This window comes from Ambystoma mexicanum, chromosome 10 (assembly GCF_040938575.1).
Source record: "Ambystoma mexicanum isolate Mex_15411 chromosome 10, UKY_AmexF1_1, whole genome shotgun sequence".
Lineage (NCBI taxonomy): Eukaryota > Metazoa > Chordata > Amphibia > Caudata > Ambystomatidae > Ambystoma > Ambystoma mexicanum.
The window spans coordinates 1,609,245,693-1,609,267,416 of NC_090932.1; positions in this window are offsets into that span (position 1 = coordinate 1,609,245,693).

The following is a 21,724-nucleotide window of genomic DNA, read 5'->3' on the forward strand; positions in this document are numbered from 1 at the left end:
TAATAAAAATTCAAAAAAGAAAGCCACAACACACATGAAATAAGAAGGCTTATGTCAGGGTATGTCCGGATGGAAAGGTCACACCGCAGCTCACATTAGCAGCAAAGTGCATGGAGTTGATCTGACTAGAATGTACAAGGAGGGTCATGGGTCATGATCCTAGGCACGGGTAGAGGATGACATATGTTGGGTGACCATGACATGACCTTTCCAAGATCGTCAGTGTGTTCAGACACCAGATGTACCCTGCAAATCGTTTCGATGGTGAGTGCAATGGACCAACAGCAAGTGTTTAGCTCAGCCGCCCAGCTGCATCCGGAGGGCCTCATCAACTTATCTAAGCCCCCCACACAAACTCAAAGGAAGAGTGTTGTGTCTTCTACTTGCGTTGCCGCTGGTGCAGTGCAAGAAAGGTAATGGGGCCTCACCACACGTTTTGCCCCGTGCCTCACCAAATGCCGTGAAAGCCCAGCCCACATCCTGCAACCTACGGGCAAATACAAAAGGGGCCTAGCCCAGTATACAGGACACGCGGGCACATTCTCCAAAAATGTGCATGAACACAGCGCACACAGAGGAGAAAACTCTGCATGGGTGCCCCCTTTGCCAAAGCACCTAGAAGTGATCTGTTTTGTTGCATTAGGGGCTCTGTACATATCAAGCAAAAAATAGTAATCATACATAAGGTGTGCGTTATGGTGGGCATCGCTGGCACAATGTTCACATCACAATTGCATAATATGCTGTAGAGAGATCCCAAAGGGGAAGTGTCATGTATTTCTAACATGATGTCACAAAAAAAACAAAGAAGATGCCGTCGTGCAGTGCACATTCAACGTGTGATGATCATTTTCTAGGCATCAAAGCTAAATGCCTCGTATTCTTCATTAAGATCAGGGCAGGCATTAAATGAAGGGCGGAACCCTGTTGAATATATTCATCCGAGCAATGGCTACACATTAGTAGTCATAGCTCTGTATGTGTTTACTTAGGGGGAAAATCCGGCCAGTTCTCAGGCTAGATACAGGTGCCATTAGACCACTCCTGCGGTGACTGACAGCACGAGAACTTCAAAAGAGATGTCTACAACGTGTGGCTCTCCAGGTGTTCTATACTATGGCGCCCTAGATTTCTCACCACTGATTATGCTGACTAAGCCTGATGGGATTTGTAGTTCCAAACATCTGGAGGACAAAAGGTTACCGGCTTCTGCTTTATAACATGCAATAACAAAGGGGTCAGCAACCTTTGGCTCTACAGATGTTTTGGACTCCAACCACCACCATACCTGACCCATCATAGTTAACAGAAAGGGATCATGGGAGTTGTAGTTCAAAACATCTGGCGAGCCAATGGTGGCAGGCCCCTGAATAACGTAACACATAGTGCCAGAATTGTCACCTTTTCAGCTACTTCAAAGTGATTGTTTAGAGCAGCAAACACGAGATACAGAGGCATCGTGGAGATAAAGGCAACTCGAGGAACCTGTAAGCCAATACTAGACGAGGGAGGCGAAGGTTACATGCCTGTGGATGTGTCAACACATGGGTAACAAAACAGGAGACGGGTTAGCAGAAGATGGGTGAGGGATGGCATGAGTAGAACAGCGGGAAGTAGGCTTATTGACATTCCGGTTAGAGCTTCACCCGTTCACCACAAGGGCGAGACATTCAACAGTTTCACTCTTCAGCGTCTTCCTGATCCCATATCCGAACACAGGAATCCAGGCCACCTAAACTTGCTTGGGTTATTTAGGGTTAAGTATAAAAGCCATTAGTAACCCGGCGAGAGACAATCAGAAGGCAAGAGCCATTCTGATTGGCTCTCGCCAGGTCCCTACCCGGCCGGGAATCCCTTCATCGGGATTCCACGGCCTTTGTTCCCGGCGGGGGGCGTGGCAGCCCCTCAGCCAATGAGGAGGCTCGAAGCGGGGCCATCCCCGCTCCGAGCCTCCCCGCGGCTGAGAGGCTGCCTTTGCCCCCCGCCGGGGACTCGGGTAAGGAATTTTTTTTTTTCTAAATCCACTCCCTCTCCCCCCCTCCCCCCCTCTTCCCCCTCCCTCTTCCCCCCCCCTCTTCCCCCCCACTTACCTTCTTGTTCCTGCGTCCCCGGCAGGGGGACGAGGAAAGCCTACAGCCGTGTGGAGACTCGGAGCGGGGCCCCGCTCCGAGTCTCCACACGGCTGTAGGCTTTCCTCGTCCCCCGCCGGGGACGCAGGTACGTTTTTTTTTTTTTTTCTCCCCCATCCCACTCCCGCCCTCCAAACCCCACTTACCTTATTTTTGATCCTTTTTCGTGAGCGGACGCGCTGGGAACACTTGTGTTCCCAGCGCGTCCGCTCCCGATGCCCGCCATGGAAAGGGAAAACAGACTCCGTTTTCCCTTTCCATGGCGGCGGCCATTTTCTTGGTCGTTTTTTTTTCTCCTGAAACGCCGCAGCGCCCAAACGCTGCAGTGTTTCAGGACAAAAAAAATAGCTTTTAGTGCCCCGGTCACGCAATTTTTGCGGGCCGGGGTACTAATAGCAATAGAACCCTCGCGTCGGGGGCATTACCGCCTCAGGTAATGCCCCGGGGCCTTCGGTAAGGCCCTCGCTTCGCTCGGGTCCTTACCTATGGACCCCAGGGCATTACCTGAGACGGTAATGCCCCCGACGCTCAGGTTCTATTGCTTAATTGTAACATCCCATTGGCAGCTGCATTCATTAAAAGCCCCACTGCTCCATCATTTAGGTTTGTGAATGTTGGGTGGCAGGTGGTATCTTAAGCAAGGGTGCTCTGTGTATCTTAGAGTATGCTGTCTAGCCTGGTCGCCATGTGTTAAGGGACACCCACCAACGGGTTATCAAGTGAAAACCTTGCCATGGAAACTGTCACCAGGGGGCAATATTTACTCAGAACCTGCATAACTTGGTGCGTTCCTGTTGCAAAACCCACAAGCACATATATGTTATATGATAAGGAATTCACAATGCCATACAAAATGGCATTATGGGGGATATGGCATTATGGGGGAGATCAATGGTAACGTGACGAGTTAAGCCCGTCCTGAGTTTCCCAATGCGCTAAATTTCAAGGGTTTTGTTGGGTTAAGTTTACTCACCTTAACTGCACTTTAACTAAAGTTTTTTCCTTGAATAAGCGCTCAGTACAGCACGAAACGCATCTTACAGGACATTTGTTCACTGGTGTCCTGTATCTGTGATCAATTTTTTTCCTGTTTAAAAATAAACTTGTCTTCACAACGTCAAGCTGGACTATTTCTTTTTTCTACTATGTGGGACGAAGGTTATTGACCTGGAGTGGTCTTCCTCCTTTTCTGCGCATTACACGGCCCGCAGTAGCCGTGTACTTATGGTTAAGTTCCTAAACTTATAGGAAGACCACTTTTTCGGCGGCTTATAACTTCGCTCCCCCTAGAGGAATCCTCACCAAAATTTGCAAAAAAAGTATATGGGTCGCTCTGAAAGTGTTCTGCAAGTTTGGTGAGGTTTTGTGCAGGGGTGTAAAGTTATATGGGGTTCCCAAAAAAATGTTTTTCCCCATAGACTGAATGAGGAAATACTTTGAGCAGGGCTACAGGCCGAACGGCTAGACAGATTTTCACCAAATTTGCGGCAGGAACAGGGGCTTGGGTCAGAAAGTGTGCTTTTGTGTGTTTGGAGGAAATCCGACCAGTACTTTTGTTGGCAAAAACTGAAATGTACGTCTCAAAAAATTAGTGGTATCTGGGTCCGCTCCGCCGACCCTTTTCCCTGTTCGCTGTGAGGACAGAAGTGTCATTGGCTTGCAGTACGCCGTGATGTCGGTGAACATTGGACACAGCCGGTAGTTGGCTGGAGGTAAGCGTGCTGTGCATCAAGGTTTTTGGGAAACGCCGCCATGGTGTATCGGAGGACAGTGCGGCACCGAAAGGGACTGACAAACATGTGGTGGTGGGAAGAGGGGATGGAAAGTGTAGGGGAGGGAGAAATGGCTCATCAGAGATATGTGATTATTAGGCGGACGAAGACGGTGGTGTGCCTGCAGTATCTGTGAGTATTGCGCTAATTCGCAGGTCCCTGCACAGGCCACAACGATGTGTGGTGAATGCAGACAACCTCTCTTACGGCACGATAGCTCGTGCCGCGACCTCTTACCGTGCTGACGGTGGTACCTGAATAGCAGACAGGGAGTGCATTGCAAAACATATATTACGCCATGTGGTGGTGGGAAGAAAGGATGGAAAGTGTGGGGAGTGACAAGTGAATCATCTGAGATATGTCAATAGGTGGACGAAGACGTTGATGTGCCTGCAGTGTCCTTGCCTACAGCGCCTATTTGTGGGTCTCTGCACAGCCACCTCCCATGTGTGCTGCATGCAGGCAGGCTTCGTTACGGCACAATAGCTGGTGCAGAGACCTATTTCCGTGGTGACTGGTGCCAGCTCAATTGCAGAAGGGGAGTGCATTGCACATGACATGCACATTATAAGATAGCATCTACTCCGGTGTGTTGCATGGATGGAGGCCTTGCATCGAAAACTATGTGCCATGGTTAGAATTAGGTTTCACATTGTTCCCTTCTGTGTGTGGTACGTCAGCATTGCATAGTTGGTTGATTGCATGGGTACAGTGCTTGTTAAAACATCCTACAGTGTTTAATGCATGGCTGCAGCTACTGGAGTGAACAGTTGTGCAGTGAGTCCACATAGTGCAGTGTTGTAATACTGACAGTATTGAAGAGGGTAGGGAGGAAGTGCACCTTCTATGTCCATGGATACTGCAGTGTGTGAAGTGGGCGCAATTCTTCAATAGTGTGTGCATACCAGTGGAGATGGGCTAAACTGCATATCGCATCGGATTGCGTAGTGTCCAGTGCGTGGAGTGGTGACTTCTGTACTGCAGTATGACGTATTGTTTTCTGTACTGAATAGAGAGCTGGGAGACGTACTATGTGAATGAAAGTGGGTATGAATGCCGGAGGCTGTGTCAAGTTTCCATGAATAGCTGTATTATGTGTGGTGGTTGGGCAGTAGTGGCAGTGGCTGTGGTATGTGTGTTCAGTGTGGTAAGTGAGCACATGATGGTATGCATGGCTGCATTATGTTGCGGTGAGTGCGAGCAAGGCCTAAACTATTGGGAGCATGGCCAAAGGCTGCAGGCCATGGACCTAATAGTCTAGGCCTTGCCCACACTCACCGCAGCAATGCAGTTTACACTGCATCTGTCACAGACTCCTCACCTTTACAGAATGGTTGCAGAGTACATTGTAGACTTGATAAAGCACCACAGGTCAGCTGACATGCAAATACTGTTGGTTGGTTGGGTTGGCAGTAACACCATAGTATGTGAATGAAAGTGGGTAGGGGTGCCGGAGGCTGTGTAAAGTTTGTAGATTCTGGTAGAAAGTGAATCTTTCTATGCATAGCTGTATAATGGTGCAGAGCTTGAGTAGGAGGGCCGGTGGCTCTAGTATGTGTGTGGATTGTGGTACTTGGTCACATGTTGCCATGCATGGCTTGATTACGTTGCTTTGGGTGTGGCCAAGGCCTTGACTATTGGGTGCATGGCCAAAGGCCGTAGGCCATGCACCCGAAAGCCAAGACCTTCACCACACCCACTGCAGCAATGCAGTTTTCACTGCATCAGTGAGAGGTTGCTCACTTTCACAGAATGGTTGTGGAGCACATTTTATTCTTCATAGAGCACCAGATGTGCGCTGACATGCATACATTGTTGGTTCCATGGGTGCAGTCATTGTTGGAACATCCTATGGTTTTCAGTGTATGGCTGGAGATTGTGCAGTGAAAAGTCTTGCAGTGTGCACACTGGATGCAGTGTTGGAACACTGTCAGTATACAAGAGGGCAGGTTTGGAGAGAATGTTCGATGTGCTTGGACATTCTGGTTTGTGTAGCTTCCTGGGAGTAGGCCCAATGTTGTGAAGATTGTGCGGTTTGGTTGCCAGTGACATAATACTTTGTGCATGGAAGTGGGCAGGGGTGGCGGAGGCAGTGGTATGTTTGTGGAATGTGATAACTGTTACATGTTTCCATGCATCGCTGTGTTATGGTGCTGGGGTTGGGTAGAAGTGCCGCTGGCTATGTTTCATTTGCGGATTGTGGTTTGTGGCCGCATGTTCTCATACATGGCTCCATTATGTTGTGATGGGTGTCGGCAAGCAGTAGACTCTTCTGTGCATGGTCAAAGAAATGATGGGGTGCCGCTCTGGACGATTTTGGATGCTGACATTGTGGTTTTTTCCCACACATTTGTACGCGACGTGTACTTGGAGTGTTGAACGGTAAATATGGAGGGCTGTACAGAAATGATAGCGTTGAATGCAGACTTCTTGGCTGTGATTGGTGCATGCATGCGTGAATATTTCACAATCCTCAATGAGGGAGTGCTGGAAGAAGAACAGTGGAGAGGGGAGAAGGACTGTCCCTGCTTTACTTGGGTGTAGACCTCGATGTAGCTGGGAATGCGCACGTGCCACATCTTGCCATTCTCAGCATGGTGGGCATGCAAATGGAACTGTGGGAATTATGGAATCATGTGTCAAAGGTGTGGTTCACAGGAAGGGCCGGTACTACTTTCTCCCAATACTCTCTGTGTAATGAGGTTGGTGGACATGGAGAGATGCACAGTGCTGATCGTGGGTGATACATGTGTACAGGATCTGTACAGGTATGCTGTGCAAAGAGGCATTGCTGGTAATTTTGGGTTGGAAGGAGTGGACGCTTTGCGGGCCAGTTTCGATGCATGCAGTTTTGTTGGGATGGTTCGCCTTTGCAGATATGTGTCTGCTATAGTTACTGGTGAAGTTGTGGTGTATTATGTAGGACTACATTTGGGTTACATGTCGTATGGACCTTTGCCCTGTCACCTGAAGCAGTTGATGACTGCAGTGATGCGGATTTTCCCCACTGACAAGGTCGTTTTCTCTCCCATTCCCCCAAGAGGAGTATGGGACCATGCCGGTGTAATGTGTCCACAGCCACAGCTTGGAAGGTGTCTTAAATAGGCATCAGTCAGAACAGAAGCATGTCTGCATTTATGTGCACTGATGGCATGTTGTCAACCCACTATGAGAGCATGAATTTCCAAAACATACACTGCTTTCATGAAAATGGCATTTCTTTGAACGCCCATTTTCTTGTACACTGTCCATGAAGCGTTGCCCTTAATTCAGTAAAAAATGAAGGCGGAAGAGAAACAATCAGAAACTCATACAAAGAAAGAAAACAAAAATGGTGGTTTGCAAGCCCATGAAAAAACATGTAAAAAATACAAAAACAAAGAAAAAATAAAACCTTTTCAGAGGGACCACTAAATACTCGATCGTCTACCCTGTCTCGCAGCTCCTCCCTCCCCCTCCCTAGCATGAAAACTCTGCAGATTACACTGTAGTTTCAGGATTACATGTGCCACATTCAGCCATTTTCAGGAGGGGAGCCATGGAAATGGGACTGTGGAGCGAAAGCCACTCCTTAATAAGGTTTGTGGTTGTGGTGTGTACGCAAAAAATGTACTCGAAGGTCTCTTTGTACAAAGAAGTGCAGAAGGCTATGGTGGAAGTGGACAAGGTAATAGTCAGGCATTCAGGGTGTATGCATGAACTGTATGTACTTGTTTGAAGTTCTTAACATGAATGCAGTGCTGTTTGTGTGCGATAATTTTTGAAAAGTGTGCAGTAAGTGGGGTACTGCGAGAAAGAAAAAAAAAACCTGTGCAGTGTACAAGGTAAGTGGCTGGCATCCTACTGTTATGAATGCATTCTGTGTATGATACCATATGATGTGCAATTGTATGCTATGGCATGCGTAATGCGCCTATACACACGTTTAGTAAAGGGCAATGAGGCAAGGGATGGGGGAACAGAGGGGAGAGAGAGACAACGAACCTACTAGGCCAGGTGTGACTTACATCACCCAAGTGCATGGGTGGGGGGAGGGGAAGGTGCAGTACATGGGTAGAAGAAGAAATGACAATAAGTAAAAATATGGGCCAATTGTGCCAAGTGCAAGGTTAAGTGCACACATGAGGTGGTGCAGGAACTGTTAGGGATACAGAAAACAGTCCCCGAGTGTGGGGTTTGCTAGAAAGGCAGTGCAGGGGTTCGCCTGGCGGGGGGAGGTGGCATGGGCCCGACATCACAGAGTCGCCAGATAACCAGTGGAGAATCAGTTTACGCCAGGCAGTCAGCCGGGGAGAGGAGGAGAAAAAGCAGACACAAAGAGAAAGGCTTTGAAGTGCTTCCAGAACCGGCGATGGTTCTCCTCAAGATTCAGGGATGCAGGGAGGCAGTTGCAGTGGGAGGCCCCCACCGAAAAAAAAACATCTACCACCAACTGGTTGCTTGCAGAAGAGATTCATCCTGAGGGAGTTGGAGGCGGATGAGAGAAGACCTCAAGCACAGAGATTTTTAGTAAGTGAGAGTTGAAGGTATTGGGGTCCCAGGGCCCAGAAGGCCTTGTGCATAATGAAGAGGGTTTTTACATTATTCCTCACAGCCACTGGGAGCTATTGCAGACATTTCAGTGCAGAGGAGATACCATCCCAAGTCGTGGAGCCCTCTTCTGGATGTTTTGCAGAGGGATGAGAGTAGAAGCGGGCAGATTTAAAAAGAGCCTGTTACAATAGTGCAGCCTAGACAGAAGCACAGCTGTGCAGACAGTGACTTTTGGAAACTTGCTTTAGGTTGGTAAGATACATGCAGTGCTGCTTTTGGTGGCATCTCTTTACGATTTATGTAGGAGATGGGTTATTGGGGAAAACCTTTTGTAGCATTGTCAGAAGGAAAACAGAGAGCTCCTGTTTCGATATTACAATGTATGATATGGGTAAATGAAAACATTGCAAGCACATACCACAAGTGCCACTTAATGGTAGGGTATGGGACAAAAAAAGACAGTATGCTTTTAAAGAACGTAATGGACGCTCAGTGGCAGATACAGTGCGCAGAGGCACTTATAACGCAGTGGTAAACATACTGCAGAAAAGGTTTTCACACCTCGATTTTATGTTGATGGGTGCGCATGTTCAGGCATGTGGATGCACAATCTTGCACTCTTTCACTGAACTTTCTACTGCATGTGCTTTCGAGTTACAGGACACTTGCAGGCTAATTTTGTAACATACCTATGAAGTGTTGTGCAGAACTGATAGTGTTAGATGCTAACGTCTTGGATGGCATTGGTGGAATCGTGTGTGTCTATTTAGCCATACCCAATGAGGTAGTGGTGGCCAAAAGATAGTGGAAAGGGAAGAAGGACTGCTCTCGTGGTACTTTGGAAAGCACACGTGCCACAATCTGCGCTTCTCACCATGCTGGCCAATGGACATGGGACTTTGGGGATTATCCAATCAGGTACTGTGGGTGTGGTTCACAGGAAGGGGCGGTCATACTGTTGTACATTACTCTGCATAGTGAGACTGGCTGACAGGGGGAAACACATTGGGCCTCATTACGAATGTGGCGGCCACGGAATGAATGGTGCCGGTAAGGGACTGGCGCGATTCATTCCGGGCCGCCACATTACGAGTGCTGCAGCGGGTCCCACTCTGGACGCCTGGCCAGACCAGACGTGCAGAGCAGGACCCGCTAGTAGTACAGGATGCTAACAACGGGCCTGTCATTAACGGGCCCATTGCTAGCATCCTCCCCATTCCCATTGAGCTCTATGGGGGCTCAGATGGGAATGGGGACGTACCAGATCCGGGTCCTGCGAAAGGGAATTACCGGGTCCTCCAAGATCAGAATGGCCTGTTAAGTCCTATTTAGTGGGACCTGGACCCGAGTTTGGGGGTAGCCTTCAAACTCGTAATGAGGCCCATTGTCTTGACTTTGAGTTATGCCTTTGTGATAGGTCTGCACAAGTATGGCCAGTAAAGACACTTTGATGGCAATTTCGGTTTGGAAGGAGTGGACGCACTGTTGAACACTGTCTACGAGCGCAGTTTCACTGACATGCATGCACTTTGCAAAGACCTGGCCACTTTTGCTACTGCCGATGTCATCATCATCCACTACAGCAGCATGTATATGGGTTACGTGTCTTGTTTAGGTTTGTTCTGTCGACTGAAGAGGTTGCTAAATGTAGTGAAGAGACTTTTTCCCACTGCCAAGGTGCTTTTCACATCCATAACACCGCAAAGAGCATGGGACAATGCTCCTGGATGTTGTTCCGAGCCAGAGGCAGTAAGGTGTCTCATCAACAGAAGCATGTACACTTTTTTGTCCGCTAGTGAGATGTTCTTCTGCAACAATGACCTCATTAGTTGTGGAAATACTGAGTCTTTCCATGCAAATGGCATTTCATTGTCGCCCATTGGATATTGCTGTTTTGTTTGCCCTTTTACTGTAACAAAGACAGCACAAGAAAACACAAAATCAAATACAAAATGAAAATAAGGTGTGTCTCTAGAGGCATCTAAATATACATTTCAAAAAGCCTCTTTTCAGAGCCGACCCTTACAACAAACTCCCCCTACCCAGGTTGCAGGTTATTTCCCCACACGCGCACGCAGCACGAAAGCCACATCCAGGGATTTTGAGGATGGCGGCCATGGAAATGGCACTGTGGGGAGTGTCCAATCAGGTGCTCAGGGTGTGCATCACAGGAAAGGGTGGCAATAGGAAGAAGGACTCCTCCTGCTTTACTGGGGTGCAGCCTTCGTGGTACTTGGAGAAGCGCACGTGCCACATTCTGCGCTTCTCACCATCCTGGCCAATGGAAATGGGACTGTGGGGATTGTCCAATCAAGTTTTTTTCCATTACTTATTATAGTGAGGGTGGCAGGCAGAGGTGGAGAGACGCACTGTCTTGAAAGTCAGTGATGCCTTTGTGGAAGATCTGTTCCAGTATGACATCGAAAAAGGCTTTTATGGCAATTTTGATTTGGACGGAGTGGAGGCTTTGTGGTGCTGTGGCGATGTGTGCATTTTCGGCGCTGTGCTTGCAGTATGTCGATGAGTGGCCACTTTAGCTACTGTACATGGTGTGGTTGTGCACTATGGAGCGTTACATTTGGGTTCCATGGCTTGTTCCCATGTGTACCGTTAACTGAAGAAGTTGATGAAAGGCGTGCAGCACATTTCTTCAACTGCCAAGGTGCTTTTCTCATGTATACCACCAAGAATATTATGGGTCTATTCCAATGATTGCTGTCGCCAGCCAGAGGTCAAAAGGTGTTTTATCAGCAGAAACATGTGTAACTTCTTGAGTGCTGCTAGGATGTTCTCCAGTGAGAATGACAACATTGGTTCTAGATATATACACCTTTTCAAGGCAAATGGCATGTATTTGTCGATCAGTGGCAATGATATTTTGTTTTTCAATCTACAGGCTGCACTGAAGACCCAATTGTAAGAATGTGAGCTGAACTACAAAACACAAAAACACTTATAGAAATCGAAAAAAAGTTTTTTCTATGGAAGCACCTTTGCAAAAAACCAAAAAAAGCTCTTTTCAGAGCCACCTCTACTAACGAAGTCCCCTATACCAGTTGCAATTAATTCCCCAACTCCTGCGAACGCACAGCATGAAAAGTCAGTGGACATTGCGAGAGTTGCAGGGTTGCATGTGTCACATAGCCCCTTTTGTAGATGGTGGACATAGAAATGGGCCTGTGGAGGCTATGGGATTGCTCAATAAGGTTTCTGGGTGTGGTTTGTACGCGCAGACTGTGGTAAACAGTGTATTTGTCAACAGAAATGAAGAAGGTACAGTTATGGCTGTGTGTTTCAGGAGCTACAGCGTATGGGGGAGTTCTGAATACATTGATTGAAAGTGAACGGAAAATACTGTGCAGTGGTTGCTCATTTTGCATTGTATCATGTGTATTTGTACTGCTATGGAGTACCTACAATGAAGTGACTGATTTTGGTTTATCTTTGTGAAACTTTGGTGACACACAATGATGTCGACTTTACTGTTCTTCATTGTGGAGGGAAAATTACACAACATGTTACAGTGCTGTTTGCGATGAAGGAGGCACTTGCCCAAGTCATGCGTCTGTTTCCGATCTGCTGCATAATTGTTTATCGCATTACGCAGAAACGGATGTGGCTGCTTTATTTCCGGCAATGCAGAATGTGTGGTACATTGTGAAGAAGTCTATTTCTGCCTTTTTACGACATGTGCCAATGTCGTACTTCACAAATTGGGAATATGCCGTTTCACAGCACGAAGAGTTTTCCACAAAAATAGTATTACTCTTACTAATCCTGCCCTTCTGATTTCTGCACGCACTATCCAACATGCCTTGCTGCCCTTCTTGGAAGTACAGGAAAAAATGTGTACTAGGTCTTGCACACTTAAACTCTTCAAAACGCACGGCAACATGTAAAAACACCTCTTTTTACAGCAAACTATTTCTACCCGATTCCAGTACAGTGTTTTCACGGTGCAACGCCTCCCTTTATTTAGTGCACATTCATGGGAGCGTATATGGTGCACGGCGCCCTATATCTGTCCATTGGCAATTCCATTGGTGATCTCTGAAAGGAGCTTTCTTTACTTAATTTTTCTCCTTTTCCAGTTTATTTCTATTTACTTTCGTCTTGTAACACATGACACAGAAGGAACGGAAGGCAAGGGCCGGTACGGAAGGGGCAGCACCCACAGGGATAACATATGGGACTTGCACAGAGAGGTGCATGTTGGGGGCCCTCACTTAAATAGGTGTCAGTCATTGTCATGCTCCCGGGCTGACCCTTCCCAAGCACTTCCAAGTACATTCCCTGTGTACAGTAGCGCCTTGCAGTACATGCACAATACAATGCCCTTTGCCAGGTAAGGGTCTGTAGCGCAGCACATGCTCTGCAAGGATGTTGTAAAGATCCTCTGCCCTACAGGAGTGTCCCTGTTGTTGGCCGCAGCAGATGTGGAGAATGCTGTACATGAAATTACCCTACTGCATTGTTGGAAGGTTGGTACCCTGCCCACTGGTCCATTGTGCTTCGATTTCAGTTCTCGTCACATGTAGTACTGACAATTCATGGTACACCATTAGCCGTTGGACCAACATTCACAGAGATGAATACATTCAGAAATACAAGAATGCTTACAACAGCGAGAAACGCAGCTTCATTACGTGGAGAAGGAAGATAATTATTCTGCAAGCTCCATGTGGTTACACTGCTTTTCAAACCACCACTGATATTCTTTCCACCCGAAGAATCTGCTGTTTCCTTACTTCTCTTTACATGCACTAGTATCTGAGTGCCCAAGCGGCACCAGCTTTTCCATTTGCAGGCTCGCTACAAAGTGGGGCACCTGCAGTGAAATGTTTTCTCCAACTCTACCACCCACAGGCGAACCCTTGACACTTTCAATCACAGTGCTCTATGCAGAGACGGTGTGTCTGTTCAGAGGTCATGGAAAGGCATGCAGCACATCAATCAAAGTAATGGGACATTTAACATGCCCACCGTACACTGAGGGTTGCTGTTCTTTGTTTTCCAGTGGACCTCATACAACCAGGCGTGCTGCAGCCATTAATTTGTAGGTTTGCACAGCAACCCACGTACTCGCCAGGACTACTTGAAATGCAGTAGCCTACCGTATGAATCTGTAGGGCTGGCGATAGGGGCGGTGTTACCAGCACACAGAGGATGCCCTATGCATGCGCATAGCTGTGCAAAGGACAGAGGTGCGCTCCCACAACTAATTAAAAGGGCATTAGAAGATGCATTCTCCGGCCAGGTTCAGTCTCCCTATGAAACTCCATATTGCTTACCTGCACTGATCTCGGGCAGTAATGTGCTGCACAGACTCACCATGCAATTTTGACACAAAAATAAAAACCACTCACACACTCACCAACACTTAACATGTACACCTTCAATTTGTAAGATACACTGATACTATTACCAAAGGAAAGGGGTAGCACAAATGGATACATACACAGGGGAATTTGGGCTTTCAACAAGTTCGTTATGAGGGCAGCCAAGGAATCCGTGGCAAAACGTTGTTAAAAGGACGTTATGGTTCAGTTGCGGTTCCAAAAACCTATCACCTTTAGAGAAAACACTATGCTAAAGCAATGCTCCGGTTACATTGCCCTACTAAAAACCTATCAAATTCACTAACAAAAAACATAGTTAAAGGGACGTTATGGTTAAGTTGCACTATTAAAAAGCTATCACCTTTACTGAAAACACTATGCTAAAGCAACCTTTTGGTTACAGTGCCCTACTAAAAACTATGAAATTCACTACCAAAAAACATTGTTAAAGGGACGTTATGGTTAAGTTGTGCTGCTAAAAACATATCCCCTTTACTCAAAAAACTATGCTAAAGGAAGGTTCTGGTTACTTTGCCCTAGTAAAAACCTATCAAATGCAGTGAAAAAACTTGGTAAACAGACGTTCTGCTTCAGTTACCCTGAGAACAATGTACCAAATTCAGTGCAAAAACTTTTGCTACAGGGACATTACAGTTACTTTGCACTAACAACACCCTATCCACACTATGGTTACAGATAAAACTTAAACCCCCCCAGAAATTTGCCAGTTATGCTAAGCTAAGCAACCATAAATCACGCCACCACTGTGCACTGCTAAGACTAACACTCTTGACATGAAAGATGACATCACAAATGTCATTGATGACATTATAGTAGGGCACTGTATCCAGATCCTTCCTTTAGCATAGTTTTTGAGTAATATTTATACATAAATATATATATATATATATATATATATATATATATATATATATATATATTTTTTTTTTTTTTTTTACAGGGCCTGCAGTAGCAGCCCTGTAGTTATGGTAAAGCTGCTCAACCTATAGGAAGAGCACTTTCTGGGCAGTTTATAACTTCGCACCCCCTGAACGAATTATTATGAAACTTTCCAAAAAAAGTATATGGCCCCGTCAGTCATTTGTCTTAGCAGTGCACGGTGGTGGCGCACGTTATGGTTGCTTAGCTTACCATAACTGGCAAATTTCAGGGGTTTTTCGATTTTACTTGTAACCAGAACGTCCTTTTAACAACGTTTTTTTTTACTGAATTTCATACGTTTTTATTAGTGCAACTTAACCATAACGTCCCTTTAACAACGTTTTTTCATTGAATTTCATAGGTTTTTATTAGTCCAACTTAACCATAACGTCCCCTTAACAAAGTTTTTTCATTGAATTTCACAGGTTTTTATTAGTGCAACTTAACCATAATGTCCTTTTAACAAAGTTTTTTCATTGAATTTCATTGGTTTTTATTGGTCCAACTTAACCATAACATCCCTTTAACAACGTCTTTTCAGTGAATTTCATGTGTTTTTACCAGAGTATGCAATTTTCCTACAACTTACTAATATCATACTTACCAAATATAACAATATTTGTGTCCAATTTACAAAGTCTCACCTTAAAACTCTGCCATTTCCCACCTTCTAGAAACATTTTTAACACTTCTGCAACCATTTCAACTAGTTTTGCATCCGTAGACGTCTACAAACATCTGACTTCATTGCGGACGTTTCGGACAGCGCCACATGACCATGCGCTGGTGCGCTGCATGATGACGTGTCCGAGTACCCGTCCACACTTCATGATAATATCCGTCCTTTGCGGACAGTTCAGAAGTGCATTTTCTACTGATCTAGGAACTTTCAACTTCAAAATGTCCTACACCTGTTCATACTCCATTATCCATTACCAATCTAGTACACAGTACATACTTGAAAGAATTGTATCAAAACTGCTATTTATCTTAAAAATGGCATCAGTTATTGCCATCCCTCCTCCCCAACAGCCACCACCACCACCAGCTGGAGGACCTTCACAACAAAAGAAGCACAGTGCTATCAAAGACAATGAAGAGGACCAAGAAGATAAGGTAGAGGAAGTGCCTACTTCTAGCACCAAGACTGAATCATGGGTGTGCCAGTTCTTTGCAACTATTGGGAGTGTACCAAAGGCTAAAGCTACCAAAGTGAAATGCAATAACTAAGGAGGGCTATGGACCATTATCGTCCATTGCAGCCCCTGAAATGAGGGATAAAGGCCATTACCATCCCTGGTTCCCAAAGCGGGAACCCAGGGTGCTAAAACATAGATTTTTCTTCCTATAGCGGGACGCCTGAGAAGAAATCCTTTTCCAAACAGCCAACATGGAAAGAGAAGGCGGGGCTCCGTACACAGGCCCTCTTCCCTTGCCATGGCAGCCTGCAAAACCCTATGAACATATTACCACAAGCACTTTTTTCCCTTTCAAACCTATCCCACCTTCGAATAACTTTGCCACATAGCCGGTCTCAGGTAGACATAGCCACTTTAACACAATTTTTCGTCCCTAGCGGTCATGCCCAGTAGCCAGATTGTTTGCGTCATAACCTTATGCCATGACCCAGACAATCTGGCTACTGCCCACGGCCACAGGTTATACCTCAGTCACCAAAGGTATATGACTATTTTTTGTACCTGCATTATTACACTTGTAAAAAAATAAAACACGGGCACATTTGCAAAACCATGCTTTAATGCCCTTGCCAATGCTCCTCACGAGTTTGCTCGAAATCCGCCCATGTTTTATTTTTTAAAAAGTGTCAAAATGCATGTACATACAATAGTCCTATAACTTAGCCCCCACTTGACAAAATCCATTCAGTCTTTAAACAAACATTGAAGGTTGGGTCTATAATCTTTCTCAAAACTTTTGTCCACATTCGTCAAAAAGCAACAAATTTATAAGCCGTCGTCCACAGCTTTTTTTGGAACAGTTGCTCAGATGTTGCAAGATTTTGGTACACGGAATGTGATCCTGGGAGGGGATTTTAATTTGGTGATGGATGATGCCAAAGATCGTAGTGGTCCCTGTGCTAATCGGAGGAGGGACCCGACATATTGTTCTTTCTGCTCTCTTGTATCTGAATTTGCCTTGGAAGACTGTTGGAGATTGTGTAATTCTGATTTGAGAGAATATACCTATTATTCTGGCTCGCATGGTTCACACTCCGGCATTGATATGTTTCTCACGGCTGGATCTGTGACCTCAAATTTGGCAAGTTGCGAGATTGGTTGTATTGCTGTTACTGATCATGCACCAGTGTTTCTGAATATAGGTCTGAAGTTTGATACATCCAGGTCATTTTGTTGGAGAATGAACACCTCTATTCTTCAGGACTAGAAGATTGTGGAAAAAATCAGATCCGAGGCTGACCATTTTGTGGTTGAAAACCGAACAGATGGGCTTAGTGTTGGGACAATTTGGGAGGCTTTTAAATGTACAATGCGGGGTCTGATCCTGGGCTTGTCCAGTAGCAGGAGAAGACATTTGGAGAGAAAAGTTTAGATTTAGAACAAAGTATTAAACAATGCTCCAATGCCTTGATGAATGATCCTGCAAGCCTGGAGAATAAGAGGACACTAAGGAATATGCAGAGAGAGCTGAATGAGATTTTGAGAGTACGATCTGAGAAAGATCTGTTCAGGCTGAAATGTTCCTATTATGAGTATGGTGAGAAATGCGACCGCTGGCTTGCGTACAGATTAAGGCAACGGCAGTCGGAAGGTACAATCAGTTCCATTGTAACGGCAGGTGGTTTGGTGACTTCTGATCCAAAACAGATTAATGGGACGTTTAAGGAATATTATGAGAAATTGTACCAGAATGAATTGGGTGTCGGTGGTGTGGATGGATCCTTTTTGGATGGTTTGGATATACCTAGAGTGAATGATTTGGAGACGGGCATGTTGGGTGAGAGTGTAACTGTGGATGAGATGAAGTTGGCGATCGGAAAACTGAACTTAGGCAAGTCTCCTGGTCCCGACGGTCTACCTGCTGAATTTTATAAAATCTTGCCGGATTCAGCGGTGGAGCTTTTACGAGATATGTATGTGGAGTCTAGGGTGGGGGGTCTGCTTCCTGCTTCTACCAACCATGCCACTATTTCGGTTTTTCTCAAGAAGGGTAAGGATAGCAGTTTGCCTTCAAATTATCGTCCGATCAGTTTGATTAATACGGACAACAAGATATTGGCGAAGTTGTTGGCTATGCGTTTGCAGACTTTACTTGTGAAATTGGTGCACACAGACCAATTAGGTTTCGTTCTTGGTCGAAGAACTTCTAGTAATATTAGAAATTTGTTACTGCTGATGACGCATGCACAGGATTTGGATGATGATGTGGCCATTTTTTCTTTAGACGCGGAGAAGGCATTTGATCGTGTTGATTGGAAGTATCTTTTTACAGTACTGCGTGCTATGAACCTGGGGGAAGAATTTATTTCATGGGTTGCCCTGCTTTAGCTTGTCCAACGGCCAGTGTCAGAACTAATAGACAATCATCGAATTCTTATGTACTACAGAGGGGCACAAGACAGGGATGTCGTTTGTCGCCTCTGATCTTTGTTTTGGCAATGGAGCCATTAGCATGACCTTGAGGTGCGATGTGCAGATACAGGGATTGAACTTTCATGGTGCCGATCAAAAATTGTGGTTTTATGCAGATGATCTGCTATTATTATTGCGGAATTTGAGAGTGTCCCTTCTGGCCTTATTAGATGTTTTGGATAGATTTTATGCAGTGGCAGGGTTTAAGGTCAATTGGTCTAAATCCGAGGTGTTGCCGATTTCAGGATATTGTGATAAGAATTTGATTACGGGACATGGATTTCAGTGGTGTGAAAGGAAATTAAAATATCTGGGTATATGGCTGACCCCGTTGGTAGATGAGATGGTTGTGGTGAACATGAGTGAGGTGTGTAGTGACTTGAAAATGAGCCTTTTGTGGTGGTCGTTACTTCATTTGTCTCTTTGGGGCAAGGTGAACGCTCTTAAGATGAATGCGGCTCCGAAAATTAATTACATTCTGGGTATGCTTCCGGTGAAAATTGGTCAACACTATTGGAAGAAAATTGATGGTTTGTTGCAGTCCTTTTTATGGGATAACAAGCCGCCACGGCTCAAGTTATGGAAACTTCAATTACCCGTGGAAAAGGTAGGAGTGGGAGTTCCGAACTTTAAAGCATATCATTTAGCTTTTTCCAGTCACTTCATTGTACCCTTTTTGGTAGACTCACCTGATAAATGGGCAATTGCTGAGGCGAGTTTGTTGGGCCCACTTCCTCCTAGGGCGATCCTCACGGCTACGAACAAATTGTGTAAGAAATCACCTTTGACAGTTTTTCTGAGAGAAACATGGAGACATATACATGATTTCTGTTGGAGGTAGGTCTTTATTCTGGCCTGACTGGTTTTTGAGTGGAATTTACTGGCTTGACGATGTCTTTGTGGGTGGTGAGTGGATTGGTGAAAGAGAATTACAGGCGAGATTTAACATTGACAATTTCCGAACTAATGATTTCAGAAAATTGAAAAGATGTATAGGTGATGTAGTAGAGCAAGGGGGTGCACTGGTGAATCTCTTTCTTAAGGAGAGGGAGCCAGGTGGTTGTTCAAATGCTAGCAGGATTTACAAAAGTATTGTGTCTGCTTCTGAGGAGAATTCTGGATTGAGGGATAAGTGGGGAAGGAGATTGGGGTGCGAGATTTCGCCTGAGATATGGTCTGAAATGTGTGCGAATGTTAAGCTTTGTGCTATTAATTCGGAGGAACGGTCGAGACAAGTAAAGATACTCAATGGAGTGTTTTGGTGTCCAGAACGAATGTTCAAGTGAGGGATGATTGATTCGGATGATTGCTGGTGTTGTGGAAATGGATTGGGAAGTTTGGAACATCTGCTTTGGGAGTGTGTGCGTGTGTGGGGATTTTGGCATGATGTTTGTTGTGTCTGTTTGCGTGTCCTGAATTTGGATGTTGAGTTGGATTTCATGACGATGATTTTGGGGGGAGGTGAGTTGGTATAGGATCTCTCTGCTTCCCGGAAAAAGTTTCTGCTCCGTGGTGCTAGTTTGGGCAAAAAAATGGTTCTGAGGGGCTGGAAAACACGGATTGCACCTATTGTGGAGGACTGGATTGAGGGGATGTCTGGGCTTGCAACCATGGAGAGAGTGATTTATAAGCGACAAGGGAAGTTGAGATTGCATGAAAAGATTTGGGATGATTTTCTGAGTTTGTACTAGTTCTTTGATGGTTATTTGTATATTATATTCTGCGTGTATTTAATTGCTTTGTTTTAATTGTAGTAATTGATTTGCTTGTTTATCTTTGTGTAAATCTTATAAATAAATACATTTTAAAAAAAACAAATTTATAAGCCATCTAAAAATGTTAAAACCCCCCTCTAATTTCGCCCCCTCTTGAGAAAATCCCACCAAACTTTAGAAAACCATTTCAGCAACTTTTCTGGCCAATCGGAGGACAGACCGTGGACAGTATAGCCAATCAGAGGCGAGTCTGCGGACCGAATAGGGAAGTGAGTCCGCAGAGCGGACATAGATATCACTAATTTTTTTGCCTCACATTTTGGTCATTTAAAAAAAAACTACTGGACTGATTTTCACCAAATTAACAAAAGCACGCTTTCGGGACCAAGCTGCCACTCCTGCCGCAAATTTGGTGAAAATCCGTCCAGCGGTTTGGGCTGTAGGAGTGAGCAAAGTTTTTTCCCATTATGTGTATGGGAAAAAAGACATTTTGGGACCCCCCTATAACTTTGCCCCCCCTGGACCAAATCTCACCAAACTTTGCAAGAACATTCAGAGTGGGCCACATACTTTTTTTGCAATGTTCGGTGAGGATTTGTCCTGGGGGAGCGAAGTTATAAGCCGTCCAAAAAGTGTTCTTCCTAGGAGATGAGCAACTTAACCATAACTGCATGGCCGCTACCGCAGGCCATGTAATATATATATATGTATATTCGCTGAAGAAACGTTGTTATGGTGCACTAATAGTGCATGTTAACCTAACAAAGTTTCTTCTATGAGTTTCACATTTTTTTGAGTGAAAATGTTTCACGATGTTATATCACGGTATATACGTTATTAATAATTCCTCTTTTAACATATATGAAAAAACTATAAACCTCCTTCAACAAACATTTTTTGCAACGCATACTGATGTGTGTCGTTATCAAGAGCGCATGCTGGGGATGCAAGTCATAGTTGAATTGCCTAGGGCATGAGGCTCGACCATGACCCCAGCCCCTCCAAAACGCCCCCGTTATCGACTGCACCTACCCTGCATCCTGGTTCAGTGCCCACTATACCGTCATAATGTGACCAATGGCCAATGCTCCATAAACCATGGGGCATGGGCTTGGGCCATGCCGAATTCCCCAGTAAGCCAATCAGAGTAGACATTTGCCCTTGCCGAAGGCCAGGCCTACTGCCCGGGCAGCAAAGTTATATCACTATTTTTGTCCTTACATTTTGACACTTTAAAAAAGGTAAAACCGGACAGATTTGCAAAAGCATGCTTTCAGGTCCTTGCTGATGCTCCTCGTGCAGGTTGGTTGTAATCCAGTTCAGCCCTTCATGCTGTAGCTGCAAGCAGAATATTCTTTCCCATTCAGCCCTAGGGCTCCGGCCATGCTGCATGCCCCAATAAGCAAATCAGAGTACACATTTGGCCTTGCTCAATGCCAGGCCCATTGCCCATCCAACGAAATGATATCACACATTTTTTGTACTTACATTTTGACAATTAAAACACAAGACAGATCTGCAAAACCATGCTTTGTGGTCCTTGTTGATGCTCCTCGCGCATATTTGCTACAATCCCGTCCTGCACTTCAGGCTGTAGCCACAAGCAGAGTTATATTTCCAATTCAAATCTATCCTGATTTTGAAAAAAAACGTTACCACATATGGATCCAGGTGGCCATGTCC